Source organism: Lampris incognitus, chromosome 19 (genome assembly GCF_029633865.1).
Source record: "Lampris incognitus isolate fLamInc1 chromosome 19, fLamInc1.hap2, whole genome shotgun sequence".
Classification (NCBI taxonomy): Eukaryota; Metazoa; Chordata; class Actinopteri; order Lampriformes; family Lampridae; genus Lampris; species Lampris incognitus.
This window is the reverse complement of record NC_079229.1, coordinates 19460404-19484474: the sequence shown is the minus strand read 5'-3', so window position 1 is coordinate 19484474 and position 24071 is coordinate 19460404. Positions and strand designations below refer to the sequence as shown.

The following is a 24071-nucleotide window of genomic DNA, read 5'->3' as shown; positions in this document are numbered from 1 at the left end:
TGTGTGTGTGTGTCTCTCTCTCTTTCACACACACACAAACCATACCTTGGAGCTAGCATCGCGGCTTTTGGCTCTCATCTTGTTGACCTGGGACTCTGCAATGTCAGCTCTCTCCTCTGCTTCATCCAGTTCATGCTGCAGCTTTCGGAGCTTGGTCAGATTGGTGTTGGCTTGTTCCTCCTGCAAGAGAAAATGTATCCTGAACAAAAGGTGCTATATAATGCAAAGAAAAGAAAAAAAAACACATCTGCGAAATTACGTCAACTAACGCTTTCATATGTTGAAATTAATAGCCTATATTACAACTTCTTTTTTTTCACTCACAGCATCCTCTGCTGCTTTCTTGTAGGATTTGACCTTGAGCTGAAGTTTGTCAACCAGGTCCTGGAGACGACTTAAATTTTTGCAGTCCTCCTCAGTCTACAAAATGTGTAAAATGTGTTACTGAGGTGTAGGTATAATTGCTCTTACAATATACTACATTAACCTTGTTTATTTGTGCACTTGTAATTTAAAGGTCTTCAGAGTTCAAATTGGCTAATTGGAATGGCAAAAAAGGCAAATTGGAAACATAGTTTACAAATGATAGCGGTAAATAACCTGATAGGAGAGCTCCTTGATGTGCCTTTCCGATTTGCGAATGCCTTTCACAGATTCACTGCTTTTCTTTTGCTCCATCTCAACTTCGTTCTCCAGCTCTCTCACCTACAAAAAATAGATTTAGAAATGGGTTCTATCTCATTAGTGTCCAAATTAGCATCCAAAGCTACTATGAGTGGGTTTTTTTTAAGAAATGCTTTCCCACTGCGCATTTTAAAACTAATTTCAATATACTTTTTTATAGGGACAGTTTACCCCAAAATCAAAAATACATGTTTTTCATCTTACCTATAGGCAGTGCTATTAATCCATCTAAATCGTTTTGGTGTGAGTTGCTGAGTTTTGGAGACATCGGCTGTAGAGATGTCTGCCTTCTCTCGAATACAATGGAGCTGGATGGCACTCGACTTGTGTTGCTCAAAGCACCAAAAAAATACATTTGAAAAACTCAACAGCAATGTCTCATTCAAGAAATCATGGTCCGGTTACTCGAGATAATCCACAGACCTTGTTGTGAGCAGTTTCATGTAGGTGTAGTTTGGTCTAAGAAAATAGTTCCTACAGCTCGGCCTTGAAATCGGAGGGGGCAGTAACATCTGTTGGTGTGGCAGCTCCGCCCGGGCAGGAAGAGTAGTCACTACAATGAAGGGATGCAGTGTGCAGAGCCGGCCGCAGTGGTTGTGCCCCCAGTTTTGACTTTTTGAGGCATTTTGGTCAGCAAGACGTCTACGTTAAAGTATTGGGTAAAACTTAAAAAGTACAATACGTGTGCCTTAGGTAGGATTTTTTTTCAAAGATTATTGCAGGAGCCCTGAAAGTCACGTCCTGCTCCACTGATCGCAACGCTGGAGGTCAAAAAAAATTTTTTTTTGACACTGAGCAACACAAGCTGAGTGCCGTCCAGTTCCATTGCATTTGACAGAAGGCAGACATCTCTACAGCCGAGTTCTCCAAAATTTGGCAAATAATGCCAAAATGATTTGGATGGATAAATAGCACTGCAGATAAGAGGAAAAACATGTATTTTTGATTTTGGGGTAAACTGCCCCTTTAAATTTAATGAATGATAAGTTAAATTGTATTGTGTAAACATTAACAACTGTACAATTGGGGAAAAATGGGCTCTGCCACACGTCTGGAACTATAGTTGTACAAATCAACATTTTATGAAAATCCCAAGAGCAACTACAAATATTTACCCTGGCTTCCAGCTTCTGGACCTGCTTCTTACCACCTTTCATTGCGATTTGTTCAGCTTCATCCAGATGGTGCTGCAGGTCCTTGATGGTCTGCACCATGTTCTTCTTCATGCACTCCAGGTGAGCACTGGTGTCCTGCTCCTTCTTCAGCTCCTCTGCCATAATGGCAGCATTAGTAATGGCCTTTTTGGCCTTCTCCTCAGCATTTCTACACTCTTGTACAGCCTCTTCCACTTCATGCTGAAGCTGGGCTGTGTCACCCTCAAGCTTCTTCTTTTGGTTCAGCAAGCTGGTGTTCTAAAAGTATATTACAAGTAAACATGACTGACAAATTTAAAAACAATACCTCACATATGTCTTCAATGGCAATGTTCTCCTTCAGATCACCGTTGGCATGGAGAGCATCATACAGCTGCATCTGGGAATCCTTGTATTTGGCAACAAAAAAAAAAGGAAAAAAAAGTTAATCAGAGGCTTTCAACTAACTCTACCTTCTTTAATCGACAATCAATCATACAATAAAAATTGTACAGGAGTAAAAAGTTAGACTTTTCTTTTTTCACCATCATGTAAATAATTTCAAAATGAGCTGTTATGATGATTTCTACCTTTAGATGAGCATAGAGACCCTTGAGTTGCTTCTGAGCCTCTGCTGCCTGCCCGTTGGCCTGGCAAAGATGGATCTCCATCTCATTTAGGTCTCCCTCCATTTCTTCTTCAGCCTGAGAGCTTCATTCCTGCTCCGAGTTTCAGCCTCCAGGGAGCTTTGCAGGGTATCCACCACTCTCTGCTGATTCCTCTTAGCCATCTCCATCTCCTCATCCTTTTCTACCAGTTTGCGCTCGATGTCAGCCTTTACCTGGTTGAACTCCAGTTGAGCTCTGAGGATCTTACCCTCCTCATGCTCCAGGGTGCCCTATTTAATAGACCCAAAACATGAATACTGAAATGTATCATCAGGTTAAAACACCAGTCTACATAATTTACAACAGAAATAACTGGTTAGATTTTATGTTTGGTTTTCAGATTGCAAACCTTGTTAGTTAAAGGGACGAGTAAAGATTCTGACCTCAGCCTCCTCCAAAGCTGCCTGTATCTCAGCTTTCCCTTGCTCCAGTTGTTTACGGCTCTTCTCCAGCTCATGAATGCTCTTTCCTCCTGCACCAAGTTGCTCAGTCAGATCAGAAATTTCCTCTGTAAAAGTTATAGGTTTAAGAGTTAGAAATTCACGTATTTGTAAACTAACCGCACAGACATTTTGATTGTTTTTAGTATCAGACCTTGGAGGTTTTTGTTCTCTCACTTCATGGTCTCCGGATGGTCCAGAGACTCTTCGTAAGAGTTCTTCAGCTTGAAGAGCTCAGTACTGAGAGACCTCACCTCTTTTTGGGAACTTTCCAGCTCAATCTGGGACTCCTCATATTTCTGCTTCCACTCAGCGAAGACCTAGCGAATTTGTTTTCCACATTGGGAGAATTATATCCCTTAAATGTTATATACTGTTGTCAGTGGTAGTTGTGTTAATTATGTTCCTGTCCAATATAATTCATTACCAAAGTTTATTTGTTTCTTGTCCAGGGCAGCAGCAGCTTTAGATCTTTCCACATCAATCATGAGATCTTCAATCTCATTTTGGAGTCTGTATTTTGTCTTCCCCAGGGATGAACACTTAGCATTCACTGCTTCAACAGCCTCCTTTGCATCCTGCAGATGCTGAGCCAGCTTCTTCCTATTTGATACAGAGGAAACACAAAACTTTACTGCTAGTTGTGTCATAATTAAACAGTGAATAATTCTGAAAAGAAGCAATTATCTTTGTTTTTCCAAGCACGTGTTCTTTCTCATTTACATTTATTTTCTCAACCCCAAAGAATTTCTGTTTCCTCATGTCCCAACGGACAACTACTTGAGGTTAAAGAAGGTTGAATCAGTTCATTTGGATACAGTGTTTATTGACAGATATGTTTCATCTCTCAACTAAGTGAAAGCTTCAGTCTAAACTGACTGCAGGTATCCCTACCCTTATAAACAATACAGTACAATACAGTGCCTAACGACCACAAGCAATGACCAGTTTCATTTGCAAATATGGGTGTGACCATGGATCATGTGTACTATTCAGAGGATTGGGAATTGTTGCAATCACTGCATTGTAAGATGGCGACAGATGTATAATGACCGAAACCAACTACGAGTTTCATGATCAAATATGGGTGTGCCCATTAATTAGAGTTTCGATGGCCATGTGTATTATTCACAGAGTTGGGGAATAGTTGCAATCACAGCATTGTAAGATGGTGACAGATGTACTCTTAGCCCCCCCGGTTCAGGGATGGTCATTCACTCTTAACATAGATGGCGTCTTTGACTCCCTGTTCAAACCATTGTTCCTCCCAGTCAAGGATGTGCACATCCTCAGCCCTTAAAGAGTGGCCACTGGCCTGTAGATGGGTATAGACTGTGGAGTCCTGCCCTGACGTGTTAGCTCTCCTGTTTTGTGCCATTCTTTTTGGCCAGCGTGTGGTTAGTTTCCCCCAATGTACACGTCACTGCAATCCTCCTGGTTGGCTAGTTTCAGTCGTTATACATCTGTTGCCATCTTACAATGCTGTGATTGCAACAACATGCATTGCAACATGATCAATGGTCACACCCATATTTGCATATGAAACTGGTTGTTGGTTGTGGTTGTTAGGCACTGTATTGTACTGTATTGTTTTTAGAGTGGGGATACCTGCAGTCAGTTTAGACTAAAGATGTCACTTAGTTGGGTGATGAAATGTATCTATCAGTAAATGTTGTATCCACATGATCTGATTAAATCTTCTTTGATTTTCTTACCTGGATTATTGAGCATGCATCAAGACAACTACTTGATGTGCTTCGTTGCCATCATAAATTGCTAAACAACAAAGTTTAAAATCTTCTTGCCTTTTTTTAAAGTTATGTGCTTGGCAGTAACTTTCACATGAGTGAGAGCAGTGCCAAGTGAAATCAGTGATTGAATCTGAATAACTTAACATTTTAAGGGGTCTCCAATAGTCCTTTGTCCTTTGTGTTCCTAGAGGCAAATTAGAGCTATGAAAATCAATCCGGTTTATTATTTACCTCCTCCCTCTTGGCAACATCTTCTGGCACTATGGTATCCATTTTCACTGTTACGCTGCTGATACACAGCTTTATGTGTCCACTGAGCCCATTTCCACTCTCCCTTCCAGTACCCTCACTGCTTGTCTCCACAATATACAGATATGAATGACTAACAATTATCTGAAATTCAACAGTATTAAAACTGAGCTACTCCTCATTGGCACTAAATCTACACTCTCAAAAACTAATATTTGCTTACTCCCCGTTGCTGGAGCCACTACCTGTCTCCTCACAGGCTAAGAGCCTTGGTGTTATCCTAGATAGTACCCTTTCCTCTTCCAGTCATATAAACAATTTCTCCTGGATTGCCTTTTTTCCATCTGCGAAACATCTCCAGACTATGCCCTGCTTTAACACAACACTCCACGGAAGTCTTAGTCAGTGCTTTGGTCACATTGATTACTGCAATGGTATCCTGGCAGGCATCTCCAACAAACTTATTCACCGACTTCAACTCATCCAGAATTCTGCAGCATGGATTATTACATGTTCAAAGTCCACAGAACATGTCTCTTCCCTGCTGATTCAATTACACTGGCTTCCTGTGTCACAGCGGATTAACTTTAAAATTTGATTATTAACATTCAAAGCTCTTCATAATCTATCCCCTGCTTATCTCACAGAGCTCCTTCAGACTTACACTCCATCTTGATCCCTGTGGTCTTCACCAGCAGGTTTATTGGCACTTCCAGCCATCAACCTCAGCACAATGGATGCCGGAGCTTCCTCCTATGCTGAACCCAAACTCTGGAACTCCATTCCCTGTCACATCCGCATACTTGACTCCATTACAGAATTCAAAACTGCACTTAAAACCCACCTTTTTAAACTAGCTTACTCACTTTTAACAGCATTAACTGCATCATCTTCATCTTTTTTTAACTGCTGATGTACGCTCTATTACTTATTGTGTGTTTTATTGTTGATTGTACTAATGTTTTTTACTGTTTTTTATTGCATTTGATGTAAAGTGACCTTGGGTGTCATAAAAGGTGCCTTTAAATAAAAGGCATTATTATTAAAATGAATTGCAATTTTAATGCCCTTTTTTGCTTGACATGGGCTTTTTCTGAAGGGTGATTAGTTTTATACAATAACTTTTGTTTTTTCAAAGTCAGGTGCAAAGTAACTGATTAAAGTATAATTTTCATTCCATTGCGGGAAATTTTAGAAAAAGAAATCTTGTTATTTCTGGAAAATTTCCAGAAGCTTAACATCACCAGAGGGATAATAAATAATCCATGTGTCATTTTAACACACTCAAGGGAAAGAAGACATTTCTTACTTTGCCTCCTCCAACTCCTCAGTCCTCTGGATGGCATCAGTTTCATACTTAGTTCTCCACTGAGCCACCTCAGAATTTGCCTTGGACTTACTGCGCTGCAGCTCAGCCTTGGCCTCCTGTTCCTCCTCAAACTTTTCCCTCAGCAGGTCACAGTCATGGCAGGCAGGCTGCACTGCATGAGCAAGAGTATTCTTGGCCTACAAAAAGATACAAATATGACATGTATTTCAAGCTCAAATTTATGAAAGCAAATGAAATATTTTTTTATTATAGCAATGTCTACCTTTACTTCTTCCTCCAGCTGTCTCTTGAAGTCTTCAATTTGTTGAGTGTAGGATTGTTTCCCTCTTGTTAGCTGTGACACCAGGGAATCCTTCTCCTCCAGTTGTCTTACTAGCTCACCTTATTAAAAAAAAAGGAAGGTTAGGTTTGTGATAATGAAATTATATCATATTATGAGATGTTTTTTATTGTGATATACAGTATTATTTTGTTTTGTAGAATTGAGTGAATCTGACATAATACATGACTTGCAAAATTATACTGAGTATACTGACATCTTTTTATCTTAAACATACAAATCCAATCCAGTTGTAATTTAGGAAGGTTCACTTTGAACCTTGGCTTTTTGCATGGTGAAGTCATTGATTGATCGCTGGCCTTGTTCTACTTTTGTTTTATATTCACTCAGCTGATCTTCCAGGGTTCTGCACATTTTTCCAGATTTGTCTGCACAACAAAAAGGAAAATTTTATCTGTAGTTTCAGTCCTTTTCATTACTTTTTTTTTTGTTGAAATATCACCTTCTAAGAAAGCAGCATGATTACCTTTAACTTGACAATCTGCTCCATGTTGACGACCACATCATCAAGTTCCAGTCTGAGCTCACTCTTCTCTTTCTCCAGTTTCTGTTTGACTCTCTGAAGGTTGTCAATCTGCTCTCCCGGGTCAGCCACACTGTCTGCGTTCTTCTTTCTCAGGGTAGCAGTAGTGGCCTCATGCTGCAGAGTGGCCTCTTCCAGGTCTCTGCGCTGTTAGGTTTGTTAAGTTAACTTTTGTTGGTGCCTATAATACAGCTAATACGGTAGCCTGTTTTGTTAGTCACTTCTACTGCAGTCTTTACGGTAACCCTCCTGTTAGGAGGAAGGCGCGCTGCTAGTGAAAGGCACTTGTTGAAATGTTCGGTAGGCTGTGGCCACTTGCTGTTGAGAGCGCAAATAAAACTCAGTTAAATAAGTACAGTTGTCTTATTTGAAACTAACATTGGTAGCAGAGGATGGTTGCCTCGAATGACTTAAGACAGCCTCCTGGATTTGATGAAAAGAAGCCGTATGAAAACTGGAAAAATGAAGTGGAAATATGGAGACGGGTGACGAACTTGGACAAGAAAAAGCAAGCGTTGGCTGTGGCTCTATCGTTGACAGGTAGAGCGAGGGATACTGCTTTAGGAATAAATGTGGATGATCTAAATAAGGATGATGGAATGACCACGTTGATTGGGGAAGTTGACAAAGTTTTTTTGAGAGAAGAGAAAGACTGGGCTTACGAAGCCTATTCGATCGAATATCGAGGGAAAATGGCGTCTCGATGGTGGACTTTATTGTTGATTTTGAACAGAAATACAACAGGATCTGTAAATTCGAGATGGTTCTGCCCGACGCTGTTTTGGCGTTTAAACTACTGGATACAGCAGGTCTTGATGTGAAAGACAAGCAACTGGCATTGACTGCATGTGGTAAGCACACTTTTGATGATATGAAGTCAGCACTGAAACGCATATTCGGAGAAAAACATGAGCAGAAGGCGGGAGCCTTTAACGTGAGTCAGGATGCAGCCTACTACACAGATCAAAGAAAACCGCACCCACGAGCCCAAAGTGTGCAAGCTAGAGGACCACTCGCAGGCACAAATCCACTTGATAAGTACGGAAGACGAACAAAGTGTGGGATTTGTCAAAGCACATTCCACTGGGTGAAAGATTGCCCACATAAGAAAGAACATGTGAAGGTGACACAAGAAAATAAATGCACAGAAGAACCTGATGAGTGTAATGTAACGCTGTTTTCTAAGGAATCGGACACGGAAATATTCATGGTTGAGGCGCTGGGATCAGCTGTCATTGACACGGCGTGCACAAGGACTGTCTGTGGTGAAAAATGGCTGAATAACTATGTAGGGGGACTAAATGAGAAAGAAGTACAGAAAATAGTTAACACAGAGAGTAGCAAGCCTTTCAAGTTTGGGGATGGGCGAGTTGTACATTCGACAAAAAAGGTCAAGATACCAGCCAAGATAGGAGAAACAAAATGCTGTATAGAAACAGAAGTGGTCCCATCTGACATCTCTTTACTGCTGAGTAAAACGTCGCTAAAGAGAGCAGGAGCTGTGCTGAACTTGGAGAACGATACAGCAATAATGTTTCAGCAACCGATAGCTCTGGAGATGACCTCCTCAGGCACTACTGTCTGAACATAATGGATAATGAGTCCCCATGCGATACATATGCGAATGTGGTCCTGGCCATCACAGAGAATATGACTAAGGAACAAAAACACAAAGCTTTACTGAAACTTCACAAGCAATTCGGACATGCATCAGTTGGCAAACTGAAGAAGCTGCTGATAAATGCTGGAAACACTGATAATGAGAGCACTGCTATTCTAGAAGAGATAGTAGGAAAATGTGAGATATGTCTTAAGTACAGCAAGCCTAAGCCCAAGCCTGCTGTTGGTCTGCCCATGGCCTCCCGATACAATGAGACTGTGGCAGTAGATTTACATGAGCTAGAACCGAATGTGTGGTACCTGCACATTATCGATCACTTCACACGCTTTAGTGCGGGTGGCATTGTGACCTCAAAGAAACCAAGTGTGATAGTGAAATGCTTTGTACATTCCTGGATCAGTGTCCATGGTCCACCGGAGCGTCTCTTCAGCGACAATGGCGGCGAGTTCACTAATTAGGAAATAAGAGACATGGCAGAGAACTTCAACATCGAGATAAAGACGACTGCTGGCTATAGTCCATGGAGCAATGGCTTGCTGGAACGCCATAACCAAATGCTCACAGAGATAATGCTGAAGGTAAAACTTGACAACGGAGTTGACTGGAGAACAGCACTGGATTGGGCACTCATGGCCAAGAACACAATGCAGAACGTACATGGCTTAAGCCCACATCAGCTGGTGTTTGGACAGAATCCGAACCTTCCCTCTGTGTTAGTGGATCAGCCACCTGCTTTGGAGGGAACTACTATGAGTGCATGGGTGGGACAGCACATAACAGCATTACATGCAGCAAGGAAAGCTTTCACAGAGGCAGAGTGCTCCGAGAGAATGAGAAGAGCTCTACGAAAGCAACTTCGTCCAACAGATGAGAAGTATGAAACTGGGGACAAGGTGTTCTACAAAAGGACAGACTGTGTTGAGTGGAAAGGTGCTGGAGTCGTGATAGGACAAGATGGGGTGGTGATCTTTGTAGGCCATGGTGGGACCTATGTCAGGGTTCATCATTCTAGGCTGCGGAAGGCTGATAAGAGTGAAGTAAGTGCTAGTGGGGGTCTAGAGCACCCGGGGGAGAATGTTACTGAGGACAATATGAATGTACCTGTTACTGATAGTGATGTGGATGTTGTTAACAATGACAGTGGGAACATACCTGGTACTGATTGTGACATAGATGTTGATATGAACAATGACGGTGAGGCTGGGGGTGTTACAGACAATGATACAGATGTCACTGAAGGTAATAATCATAAGGATAATCAACAGACAGGCATAAGGGTAGGAGCCTCCCTAGGGCTGAAAACAGGTCAAACAATCAGCTTTGTGGATAATGTAACAGGTGCCTCTCACAGAGCTAAAGTGATGGGACGAGCAGGAAAGGCTACAGGAAATAACAGAAACTGGTACAACCTACAGTACTTAGAACCATCTGACATCGCTGGTACTATGGGGTCAGCTGATCTTACTAAGGTAGACAATCTTCGGGTTAATCCACTGGATAGTGTAGAACTATGCTCTGATATGCAGGAAAAATATGTATTAGTCACAGATGGTGTTTCATTTGATAAGGCTAAACTAGAGGAAATCAGTAGCTGGAAAAATAATGGGGTGTTTGAGGAGGTAAAAGATATGGGTCTGTTATGTATGCACACATCGACAGTGCTGCATTTGATTTGGTGCTGTTCTATTGTGCTGGGATCGATTGGTGATGCCTGCGGGCTCTGGGTTGTTTGATCGGGTCTGCCTTTGATGCTGTGTCAGTCTAAATAAAGAATGCCACGGAGAGGTTGTGTCGAGCGACAGCGCTGTGTCCTGACGTGATTTCTAAATACAATATTGGCGACGAGGATGGCTGATATCTCCCTCCCACCACCTGCCCCCTTCCTGGCATTACCTGGCGAGCCTCCGGTACCATGGACTCGCTGGCTACATAGTTTTGAAAATTACATCATCGCCTCAGGGCTCGACGACGTGAGCCAGGCTAGGAAGACGGCTCTGTTGCTACACTGCTTGGGAGCAGAGGGTCATCGTGTGCTCGGGTCTCTGGGGAACGTCACAAGCTTTGCCGAAGCTGTGGGACTTATGAGCACCCATTTCGCTGCTCCACAGAGTGCCCTCCTTCGGCGATTTATATTCCGTCAGCGACACCAACTGCCTGGTGAGTCTGTGCGGCAGTACGTAGTTAATTTGCGAGGGCTAGCTAGCTCATGCAAGTTTGGCGCGCTTCAGGACGAGATGGTTCGCGACCAGCTAATCGAACACACCAACAACGCAAAGGTGCGTGAGACTCTCCTGCTGGAAAAAGACGATCTGCTGCTGTCCAGAGCAATTACCATTGCACTACAGGTTGAGGGAGCAGCTGAGTGTGCTGCTATGCTAAATACACAGCAAGTGGCCACCTCCAGTCAAGCTGCCAACGACTCCTCCCTCTACTCACGGCTGCCCCTCGGGACGCAACCCAACCAGAGCGAGGCGGGCGCCGACTCCACTGGGGACGTCTTGCAACTGCAACGACGGCGTTCTCGGCCCCGCCCTCAACAGTCCTGTGGTAACTGTGGGTCTCGGTCTCATGTTTCAAGGGCTCAGAACTGCCCTGCCCGTGGCCAGACATGCCGTAGCTGCGGTAAGCACAATCACTTTGCCAACGTCTGTTGATCTTCCCCGGCTGGGTCAGAGGGCCACCCCCCCCCCCCAGTCTTCAACCGCCGTCATTCACAAGGTGAGCTCTGGGCCAGTGTCATTCAAATCATGCACAGTCAACATTAATGATGTGTGCATCCCCCTGCTGTTGGACACCGGTGCAAGTGTGTCTCTCCTGAATGTTGATACCTACAGTCAATTTTTCGGTTCACTGCCACTGTCCGCACCCTCAGCTGTCCTCTGTGGGTATGGTGACTCCAAAATCGATCTGGTTGGCTCTCTCCAACTGACTGTCCGCTATGGAACCAAGCTGGTGCCCAATGCAGTTTTTCATGTGGCACGCCGTGGGGCCAACCTGATGGGCCTGGACCTGTTCTCCGCTCTGGGGTTCTCCCTCTTAGACACAAGGGGGGCAGCAATCCTGACTGTCGCCACACCGTGGCAGCAGAAGTGGCCATCGCTGTTTATGGGGCTGGGCTGCCTCTCCGCCTTCACCCATCAACCTCTCCTCAACCCTGCTGTGAAATCTGTCATCCAACCACTGCGCCGCATCCCGTTGGCTCTCCGTGATGGGGTCTCCGCCGAGCTGCAACAACTGCTGGAAGCTGGCATCATTGAACCGGTGGACGCGTCACCTTGGGTCTCAAACCTCGTGGTGGCTAAGAAGAAGTCGGGGGGCCTGCGTGTCTGCGTCGATCTACGTGCAGTAAATAAGGCAGTGGTCCCTGATAAGTATCCACTGCCCACCTCAGAAGAACTCACTGCTCAGTTCTATGGCTCTGAGGTGTTCTCCAAGCTCGACCTCAGACAGGGGTACTTACAGGTGCCCCTCCACCCCAGCAGCCGAAACCTCACAGCCTTTGTGACACATGCAGGAGTGTTTTGCTACACCAGGATGCCTTTCGGTCTCAGCTCCGCCCCTAGCTGCTTCCAGAAAATCATGGTCTCCATGCTGGCTGGCATACTGGGCGTGGCCATTTATCTGGACGATATAGTGGTACACGGGCCCACCAGTGAAATCCACGACAAGCGCCTTAACATGGTCTTCGCAGCCCTGTCCAAGCACAAGCTAACTCTCAATGCTGAGAAATGTGTCCTCTCTGTGCCAGCCATCGACTTCGTGGGGTTCCGGCTGTCAGCGAGCGGTGTAACTCCACTACAATCCAACGTGGACGCCATTCAGGCCATCCCTGAGCCCAGCTCGGCCGCCCAGGTCGCCTCCTTCCTGGGTATGACAAGTTACTACCTGAGGTTTCTTCCCCAGTACCCTGCGACCACAGCCCCCCTGCGCCAGCTGCTGCGTAAGGACGAGCCATGGGTGTGGTCAAAGGCATGCAGTGACGCTGTGCGTGATCTCAAGACTCAACTGACTTCACCACCAGTGTTGGCTCACTTCGACATCTCCAGCTCCACCGTTGTGACCTGTGACGCATCAGCCACAGCGATAGGGGCCGTGCTGTCTCAAACCCAGAACGGTGTGGAGAAGCCCATTGCCTTCGCCTCCCGTGCCCTCAACCTGACCGAGCAGCGGTACTCCGTGGGTGAGCGTGAGGCGTTAGCCTGTATCTGGGCTTGTGAAAGGTGGCACCTCTACCTCTATGGCCGCTCCTTCACCCTCAGGACAGATCACCAGGCCCTGACAGCGCTGCTGTCCACATCTGGGACAGGCCACAAACCCCTGAGGCTGCACCGCTGGTCTGACCGCCTCCGCCAGTACAACTTCAGCCTGCAGTTCACCCCAGGCAGAGACAATGTTGTCGCCGACCTGCTCTCTCGCTCTGTCTCCACCCCAGCTCCACAGACGGACACTGACTGTGTGGAAAAGGACATTGTCCAAATGCTACACACACCCCTCCAGGCCACCGTCTCTCTGCAGGAGCTGAGGGCAGCCTCCGAACAGGACCCTGTCCTCTCCCAGCTCCGCACCTACATCCAGAACGGCTGGCCTCACAAGGTCCCAAAGGAGCTGGCTGCGTTCGCCCGAGTCAGACAGGAGCTCTCCTGCTGGAACGACACCTGCGTGGCACGTGGGTTTTGCACAGTGGTCCCAGCTGCTCTCCGTGCACGTGTTTTGAATACGGTGCATGAAGGCCACCTGGGCATTGTGAAACTGAAACAGCGCTGCCGAGACCTGGTGTGGTGGCCGGGGATAGACAGAGATATTGAGGCTCTGGTGAAGGACTGTTCTGCCTGCCTTGTGAGTGGCAAGACTGGCCACCAGGCTCCCCCACCCCTGCAACCTCTCGCCTGGCCCTCTCAGCCCTGGGAACACCTGCAGTTGGACATTTGTGGTGAGATCCATGGAGTTCCCCACCACCAACGCTTCATGGTGGTCGCCTACGATCTACACTCAAAATGGCCTGAACTCACCACTTCCGGCACTGTGACCTCACAGATCATCATCGACTTCCTGGACTCTCTTTTCTCTCGCTGGGGCCTCCCAAAGGCCATCACCACCGACAACGGCCCTCAGCTGGTCTCTGCTGAGTTCACTGCTTATCTCGAAAGCAAGGGCATCCATCATATACGCACTGCGTACTACCACCCCCAGGCCAATGGCGGCGTTGAACGTTTTCACCAGTCACTGAAGAACGGCCTCAGAGCACACATGGCCCAAGGGTGCTCTTTCACGCAGGCCATCCGTCACACTCTGCTGCACTATCGGGCCACACAGCACTCGACCACAGGCGTCTCCCCAGCCTCTCTCATGCTAGGCCGGGAACTGTGCATGCCCCTTGACAGGCTCCGCCCCTCCACACCTCAGGCACCTCCCTCTGGGGTCAGAGCCTCAGTCACTCGTCAGCAGACGCGGATGAAGCAACGGTTTGACCAGTCAAAACGAACCAGGGTGCCAGACATCAATGTGTCAGACTGGGTCAGGGTCCGCAGGCCCCACAGGGACAATAAAATGGCTTCATACTGGTCCTCTCCTCTCCAAGTCACCCGTCAGCTGGGCCCAGCCACTTACCTCCTCAGCGATGGCACTCGGTGGCCCTCCAGTTGTCTACGGAAGGTGTCAGCTCCGCCACACACAGCTGGTGACACAACCATAGCCATTCCCTCAGCATGGCGAGACGCCCCGGGGCTTCATGCAGCTCCTACACGGGCCCCAGACATTTCTGGGCCTCAGCTTCCCCTGCCATCTCCCTCCCCACCTCGGCCTGCCCAGCCTCAGGCCGCCCCGCGACCTGTTCGCACACGTTTACGCCCTGGCCACCTAGAGGACTTTGTGTCAACCTTTCATGTTTGAAATCCTGCCGGGGGGGGGGGGAATGTTATGTATGCACACATCGACAGTGCTGCATTTGATTTGGTGCTGTTCTATTGTGCTGGGATCGATTGGTGATGCCTGCGGGCTCTGGGTTGTTTGATCGGGTCTGCCTTTGATGCTGTGTCAGTCTAAATAAAGAATGCCACGTAGAGGTTGTGTCGAGCGACAGCGCTGTGTCCTGACGTGATTTCTAAATACAATAGTGTTTGAGGAGGTAAAAGATATGGGTCAAAGGCATGTGTCCACTAGATGGGTATGTACACTGAAAGAAACCCCTGATGGTATAATACCCAAAGCGCGTCTTGTGGCTAGGGGTTTTGAAGAATTCAACACTAAAGATCTACAGAAGGACTCACCTACATGCTCATCAGAGTCCCTCAGACTACTCATGTCAGCTCTATGTCAGAAAAAGTGGACATTAAACTCTATGGACATCAAGTCAGCTTTTCTTCAGGGAATGGAGCTGTCTCGGGACATCCACGTTCGCCCACCTCCTGAGGCTAAAAGTGAGGGAACATTGTGGAAGCTCAAAAAATGTGTCTATGGACTCGCTGATGCATCACTCTACTGGTACAACAGAGTCAAAGCAACGATGCTGAAAACAGGGGCCACAATGTCACAAGTTGATCCTGCTGTTTTCTACTGGGTTGATGAAGATTGTAATGTGACTGGTGTCCTTGCCTGTCATGTGGATGATTTTATCTGGGGTGGCTCTCACAAATTTGCCACCACAATCATTCCCCATCTCAAAACAGTTTTCCAAGTGGGACGTGAAGAACAGGACAACTTTCGCTATGTGGGGATGGAACTAGCCACAGTAGATGGAGAAGTGCACATGCAACAAGAGATCTACATAAAGAATCTTCAGCCCATTCTCATAGACTCATCAAGAGCGTTGCAGCATGATGCTCTTCTCACAGAGTGTGAGACTGACAAACTAAGGTCAAAGATAGGACAACTCCTATGGGTGGCTAGACAGAGTAGACCAGATATCATGTTTGATACATGCGCCCTTGCAGCCAATCTAAAACATGCTACTGTACAAACCATGCATGAAGCAAATAAGGTAGTAAGAAAACTGAAATCGGAACGTGTCACCCTAAAGTTTCAGAACTTAGGAAATGAGGACCCTTTGAAGTTTGTTGTTTTCAGTGACGCCTCCATGGGAAACCTCCCAGATGGGGGAACACAAGGAGGACATCTCATCGTGCTGATGGGCAAGGAAGGAAGATTCTCGCCAATCTGCTGGCAATCAAAAAGGATCAGAAGAGTGGTTCAGAGCACGGTGGCAGGAGAGACACTTGTCCTTGCTGATGGTATTGATAATGCCATATTTCTGTCCTCCCTCTACTCTGAACTTACCACAGGAAAGGTCCAACAGCACACCCTACCTGTGATGTGTGTAATAGACAACTACTCCCTTGTGGATGCCATCAAGTCCACTAAGTCAGTGACTGAGAAACGACTGAGACTAGAAATAAGTGGCATCAAAGAACTTATCCAGAACAAAAGGCTTCATCGTATTCTGAGGTCAGCTACAAAGGAACAGCTGGCAGACTGTCTGACCAAAAAGGGAGCCTCTTCCCTGGTATTGCTTAAGGCACTGAACAATGGACAATGGAAGCTAGATGACTGAGTGTGACTGTTGATAACTGAGCATTTGTTTTGTTTTCCTGAAATATTATCCTTGTAGTTTTTGTTTTTTAAAAAAAGAGGGGAGATTGTTAAGTTTGTTAAGTTAACTTTTGTTGGTGCCTATAATACAGTTAATACGGTAGCCTGTTTTGTTAGTCACTTCTACTGCAGTCTTTACAGTAACCCTGCTGTTAGGAGGAAGGCGCGCTGCTAGTGAAAGGCACTTGTTGAAATGTTCGGTAGGCTGTGGCCACTTGCTGTTGAGAGCGCAAATAAAACTCAGTTAAATAAGTACAGTTGTCTTATTTGAAACTAACATGCGCATCTTCTGAAACTCAGCCTCCCTCTTCTTGCTCATCTCAATTTGGGCAGCAGTGGCTCCACCAACCTCCTCCAGCCTCTCGCTGATCTCCTCCAGCTCTCTGGCCAAGTCTGCCCTCTGTTTCTCCACCTTGGCTCGGGCAGCTCTCTCAGTCTCCAGCTCCTCAATGCGGGCCTTGATGAAGTTCATGAAAGGACAATCAGTTTTGAGTGAGCATTCAAATAATTTAAGTTCATCTGATAAAAGATTGAAATTGGTTTCTCATGTCACCTGCAGCTCCTTTAGTTTCTTCTGTAGCTGTGCACCCATTGCCTGTCGTCCTCAATCTTGCCCAATTGTTGGCTGAGTTCAATGTCTTTTCTATATAGAAAAAGAAAAAATAGTTAATCTTAGTAGAAAATCTTTTTTGTCCACAAGTGTCACATGTTGGTGATGACCTAAAATTAGATTTACTTTTTAAGCCTCTCCTCCAACTGCTGCCTGTTATTCTCCAGGTCCATCACATTTTCTTGGGTTAACTTTAAATCACCCTCCAACTTTCTTTTGGCTCTCTCCAGATCCATCCTTACTTTCTTTTCTTGTTCCAAGGATCCCTCAAGCTGTTAAAAAAATCACATTGATAGAAAATTATGCATAGAAATAAAGGAAAGTGTACTATGATAAAGACTAGCAATCCTATCATGTGTCTCTTCATATAGTGAAACACAGGTGCAAACTGTTTTTCAAGTAGTTTGCTATTGTGCCCTGTGTGGTATGACTGTTGAGAGATACTCACATCATCAACCTGCTGCTCCAGCTTGACTTTGGCTTTTGTCAGAGTGTTGACTTTGTCCTCCTCACTCTGCAGGTCATCCAGTGTCTGCTGATGAGCCTCCTGAAGAGCCTTCTTCTCCTTGGTCAGCTTGGCAATGATTTCACCCAATGCTGCCATCTCTTCAGTCAGGTTTTTAACATAATGAATTGAGTAAGGTTAGTATAATATCACGCTGAGTGGACCTAACAATAGGGTTACCATTAACAGGAATAGAACATTTACCTTGTTCTCAGTGGCATGTTTCTCCTTTTCCACCTTGGCCAGAGTGAGCTCCAGATCATCGATATCTTTCTTGAGTTCTGAACACTCAGCCGTCAGTTGTGCATTCATCTCCTCCTCATCTTCCAGTCTCTCTGCAAGCTCTTTGGCTTTGGCCTCAAGCTGAATCTTGTTCTTGATCAGACCCTCACAGTGCTCTTCAGCATCTGAGAGATTGTCTTGTTCCTAATAACATTTATTTTCATGGCGTTCAAGTACACACAACTGTAATTTATTGTGCCAGTTTTAACACTTAAGAGTTCTTCCCTGGAGGTATGAATCAGATAAAAGTACAAAAATATTGGCTATGAAATAATAATGTCACAGGCATTTTTTGAGAAGACACAATATTAATATTTACTAACAGATTGGACTTGGAGCTGCAGATCATTCTTCTCTTGGAGAAGCGAGACCATTTTTTACTCCAGCTCCTTCTTGAGCGCTTCAGATTTAATGTATGCCTCTTTGAGTTTTGCAAATTCTTCTTTCATATTTGCCATCTCCTTCTCAGTCTCTGCTGATTTCAGCAAGGGCTTGATCTTGAAGTACATCTTCATCCAGGGCCAATTCCTGACACCCATGAAGGCACGTATGTTCCATTGGATCACCAGCAAAGCATCCCTGTGAATAAAGCCATTTATCAATCTTCCTTTTTTTTCATTTCTTATTGTTGAAGAGATCCAAACAAAGGCAAGCCAAACTTTATGTGCATAGTACATTTCATGTGATAGGAAACTCAACGTGCTTCATGTATAAAAAGGTCTATGGAACTAATACCATGATTGATAGTTTTATATTCAAACCTGCATTCCACAATTTTATGGAACTCCATCCTAGCAAGGAAACCACATGAGAAGGCTTGGATTCCTGTCAGGATCAGGGCGAGGTGGTCGTCTCTCATTTCTTCGAGTTGACCGAGAAGACCAGCTTTAAAAAACACCTTAGAAATATCAAAAGCAAGTTGAATCTTTGTGTTCCCAGATCATTAGGATAATTGTCCCTTCATTTAGTTTGTTCTCACTTTAGTATGTCCCAGTTTGTATTGCTGATGGTCAATGTCCAGGGATCCCAGTAGCTTTTCTGCTCCCTTCTTATTATCAATAAATTGCCCCTCAGGTATAGCAGCAGGATTCAGAATGCGATATCTTTAAAGAAATTGAAGACTATTTAATTATTAATTGTTTTAAGAAACTTTTCAAAGTAGCATTGTCAAAATTGTAAGCCTTCATGAAAAACAAGTGTGGCAACAACTGTGCAAAGGTCAGAATGATGATCAGTGGTTAGAAAGCATTATGGATAAAGACATGAAATCATGTGCACAAAAAATGTTAATCAGTGCTTGATTTGTGCTACGTCAGGATGTCACTCCTCAGTGTTGGGCAACATGCATTCCAGCACCTATTTGAGAGGATCCCACATCTCATATGGCATGCAAAGTAAATTTTTGTATGCCATTGTTCTTGAAAAAAAGCCAAATGCTGTGTTTTTTTCTTCTGTTTCCCTCACTCTAAGATATATTATTAGCTTGTCTCTATTGATAGCAAGTGTGGTGAATAAACACACAACACACATCTGTAAAATGATTGCTTCTGACAAATTGAAAATGTGGCAGCTGAAATCACTGGAGGCACAGAGATGCCCAAAATGCATTTGCAAATATTAAGCCTTTTTGTTTTTATTTGTGTCTAATTATATATAATTTTCCTGATAAATATTTTGGTTGTCCACTCTGGTTAATGGAGATTGTAGTTACAGTTTGATTTTTCACATTGTCCACTCTTAGTACTGCACAGTTGTATAGAATTGATTTTATTTGACAGCTACAGACTGTGTAGGTTTGCAATAAAAGTTATATAATTTCAGTCAGCCCTCAGTATAACATAGTTGTCCCTGTGTACAAATGTGTAGTGTTTCGCTGAAGAATGACTTCATTTCATAAGCATTGCCTCTTGTTGCAAAAATCTGCTTTCGCCTAGGTAATGTATCTCTAATTGTAGCTATGTAATTGTGCAATGTCTGTGTGCCCTAAATTGTTCCATCAGATTTTGCGGGTAATCCAACTTGCAGACAAACATTTGGAATCACTATATAGCAGTATCTAATCTTCTCACTGAGGGTCTCATATCTGTTTATTTTGGTCATATAGAGGCATCAGAATTAAATTAAGACTGATGAATAAGCAATGAAAAAGTTGTAGGAAATTTTAGGATGTACATAGTCCTGTATCATGACAATATAACAACACTGGGTGTCTGGGGTGCCACACCAATTTAATGGTATATTCTGAGACCTCTCCATTTTTAAAGTCGACCTGCTGGATCACTATCCCTTTTGTGTTTGGACCTCATGATTTACAAATTAATCACTTGTTATAATGATAGTTTTTCATCCAGATACCTCGGGGTTTGGTTTTTTTTTACAGATAAGGCTGAAATATTCATCAGAGGTTCAAGAGTTAATGGCAGTGAATGTGTAAAAGGTAGGCAGCGATGTGCTGTGCAGATGTTTGAGAAGGTGATGTAAATGAAAATTAAAGCAAGTGAAACAATAAGTGACCTCTCAAAAAACACACACCGCTGCTTGAAATCACCATAAAGGATCCGGTTTGGGAATCCTTTTCTGCAGATCCTGATGCCTTCCAGCACACCGTTACAGCGGAGCTGATGCATCACTAATGGGTTCTCCATTACCCCAAGGGTCTTGGTTTCACTGGGGATGATGCAGTGGACAAAGTGGGGATGAGTAGACCGCAAATTGGTCATTAGTTTGTTCAGGTTCTCCTATAAATAGCAAAAGAACATTATGAAATACAACTGAATTATAGGTTACAGGAAAATCTGCGGGAAATTTTTGTAAATCTTAGAATTTTTGATTTCAGCCTTACCTTGTGTAATGCAGACACGGTCTGAAAGGAGGAACCCTTCTTCTTTCTACCTGCTTTGCCTCCCTTTCCTGCTGCACCCGTCTCTGAAGCCCAAAATGATTTTCCAACAGTGATCAGTGTGACTAATTGATCAGTTACTTTCCATATTGATAGAAGAAACTGCTCCTGACTAAGTCATCAATAAATTCATCATCTCACTGCATTATGTTTCATTGTTATGCTTACCAGAGTCAGTCCCAGCATAGCCAGCAAAGAACATTGCCAATAACTTAAGTGTTGACTTCTGGAAAAGCCCGACCACAGTCTCATTGAGAGGGTCCTTGTTCTTTACTAGCCAGTTGATGATGTTGTAATCAACGATGCCAGCATAGTGAACCAGGGCAAAATGAGCCTCTAGTTTTCCCTTGACAAACCTGGGTTTCTGGAAGTTTGCTGTCGTGCCCAGGTGGTTGTCATACAACTTGGCTTTAAACGTTGCATCACTGGCTTTAGGGAACATGCACTCCTCAAGAATGGACATGATGCCCATGGGCTGAATGCAAGAAATAAATTTTCACTTGATTAACATTGCTGCGGTTGTAGAATTCCTACTACAGTCTTGTGGTATGAGCAAGATGTTAACATTTTCTGTTAAATGCCATATTCTAATTCTTACCTTCTCAATAAGCTCAATGCAAGCTTGCAGGTCCATACCAAAGGCAATGAACTCCCATGCAATGGCCTCTTTCTTATACTCTTCTTGCTCCAACACAAACATGTTGTGATTGAAGAACTGTTGCAGCTTCTCATTAGTGAAGTTGATACAAAGTTGCTCAAAGTTGTTGAACTGGAAAGAATTTTTTTTTATAAATTATCAAAGAAAACCAGTAACTCTTTAATGGTTTTTGACTGCACATATATCATTCTGAAAATGGAAAAGATTTTGACTTACATGAAAGATCTCAAATCCAGCAATGTCCAGCACACCAATGAAATACTGGCGAGGTTGCTTTGTATCCAAAGATTGGTTGATTCTCACCACCATCCACAGGAATATCTTGTCATATACTGACTCAGACAGTGCACCAATAGAGTAGTTCAGCTTTCAGTATGACAGAAAAATCATAAAATTTACATACTCATAAATTCACAATTACTTTTGATCATGATTTGGGGAAAATAGATATTATGTATATGAATGATTTGTGAAGGGTCATTGGAGTCTTCATGAAGTTAAAGGTCAACCCCTATTTTACCTGCTGGACATTTTGTCCCATGGTAACCCACTCATTTCCTATTTTGACCCTCAGGTGACAGAGGCCCTTGATCAGGTCAGCAGAGTTAAAACCCATCAGATAAGCAACTTTGTCTGCAACTAAACATTGGATAGACCAGGGTTTGGATTAAATCACTGCATTTAGTGTCAGTGCCACCTTTCAACAAAAACTACCATTTCCCATTACTAACCTTCTGTGCCGTCAGCCTCTGCCTGCTCCTGTCTTTACTTCTGTTTAAGTTTCATGTTACCAAAGTGCATGATGGCACCTGTCAGCTTATAAATGCCGTTCTTTTCCTCTTGGGTGAAGCCCAGCACATCAAAGGCATCCTGAAATGGGTACAAAAATGTATTAGTTGGTAGTTAAATAACAGTGGTAGACTTTTTGACAAATACTCTACACTGATTTCACTCACATCAGTGGCCATTAGCTCCTCAGCATCATTAATAGAAGCCACAGTGGTTTCTCCTTGGGAGATGTAGGCATAGTCATAAGGGTTGTTTGTGATGAGCAGCATCTCTGGCAGAGAGAAGAGGCGAGGTTTTATCTTTTATGGCCATGGGTTAATTGTGGAATATACATTATTTGACCCAAAATTAAGATACAGACCTAGTAACTCTGTTTTTTTCTGGGACAGAATCTGATAAAAATATGTGGTAGTCCCTCTCAGCCTTAAGCTGATGGGTGACACGGATTTCTCCAAAAGGTCTTGATAAAACAAAGGGTTGCATGTATTGAAATTTATGTTATTGATGTATAGACCACATAAACCAAAATATTCATACAATAAAACATCTGTAATTTATTTAGATTCAGCAGTAAAATCGACAGTGCTAACATCATGAAATTGTTGAAAAATACTCACCAGTCTCAATGTCAGCCGATGACAGTTTACCACTGTCCCCAAAATGGATTTGGATGAATTTTCCCTGATGTTATAAAATAAGTGATTAGATCAAAACTGAAATCAAACCAAAAAGATATAAAGTTGATATTGGAGCAATTTACAAATTTGGAGGAATTATCATTTCTGATGGTCTTGGCATTTCCAAAAGCCTCCAGGGCAGGGTTGGCCTGGATGATTTGATCCTCCAGGGTTCCCTGTTTATTTTATTAACATATACATAGCATTAACTTTTGATACCAACATCCTGAGCCCTCTCCTTAGCCTGGACAAGGTTAGAATTGGTTGGATTTTCCTGAATAGAACTTGACACAGGACATGTGTAATGCGATTGACCGATTCCTACAGAACAAGAGAATGCCCATAATCTGTATAGAAATTATGGCGATACAAGTGGGCAGTCTTTTTTTGTGCTATTTCTATGTCATTGGCCTGTTGTTCAGTGTTTCATTTGGCCATGAGTGTCACGGTCACAGCCATGCATCTAGTTTATTCTAGTATTTCCCTTTCCCCTGTGTCTCCTGTGCTCGTGTGTGTGTGTGTGTGTGTGTGTGTGTGTGTGTGTGTGTGTGTGTGTGTGTGTGTGTGTGTGTGTGTGTGTGTGTGTGTGTGTGTGTGTGTGTGTGTGTGTGTGTGTGTGTGTGTGTGTGTTGTGGGTGTGGTGCTCCTCTCACTCTCCTGGCTCCCTGGTTGCGGTTCAGACTACACCTGCAATCCATCTATATCTACCTCGGTTCTTCAGCCACTGGTTGCCAGATCGTTGTTTCAGCCAGTATAGGTCATTGCATGCCTGCCTGTTTCCCTGTTCATCTCCCTGACTACCAATCAGTCCTCCTGCCATGCTCTCAACTTTTAATTCCTGCTTTGCCCTGCTTCGCTAGTCACCAGCTTCCCTCTACCCTCTGCCTTCCCCTGCTGTAATCCTCACCTCCATCCAATTTCACTCCCTGAGAACCGTCGATAAACCTTTTCTCATTCATTCTACTCGGAGTCCGTGTTCTGCGTTTGGGTTTCCCTTGTTGATTGTAACAGAGCGATGGACCCAGAAGATAAAGAGTCACTGCACCAAGCCCTCGCCAGTCAAGACGCTCTAGTGGGACAGCATGACCAAATTCTCTGGGAGGTCAAAAGGAACTTGTGTAGGGTGACCAGACATCCCGGTTTGTCTGGGATTGTCCCGGTTTGAAGCTGGGTGTCCCGAGTCCCAGCTACTCTAGCCTGTCTTTTTTTGGTGGGAAGGGATAAAAATCCTTCAATGTATCATGTCCGGTGAGACAGACAAGCTTGTGAGCACGTTCATATGCGTGTGGGCGTACATGAACGTGTGGTACACTTTTTAGGGTCTAAGG

The 24071-nt window shown here is 44.3% G+C and overlaps 1 pseudogene; it reads right to left on the bottom strand.

Moving 5' to 3' along the window:
* LOC130129617 (myosin-7-like) overlaps positions 1 to 24071 on the bottom strand; it is a 33337-nt pseudogene that overhangs the window by 1144 nt on the left and 8122 nt on the right.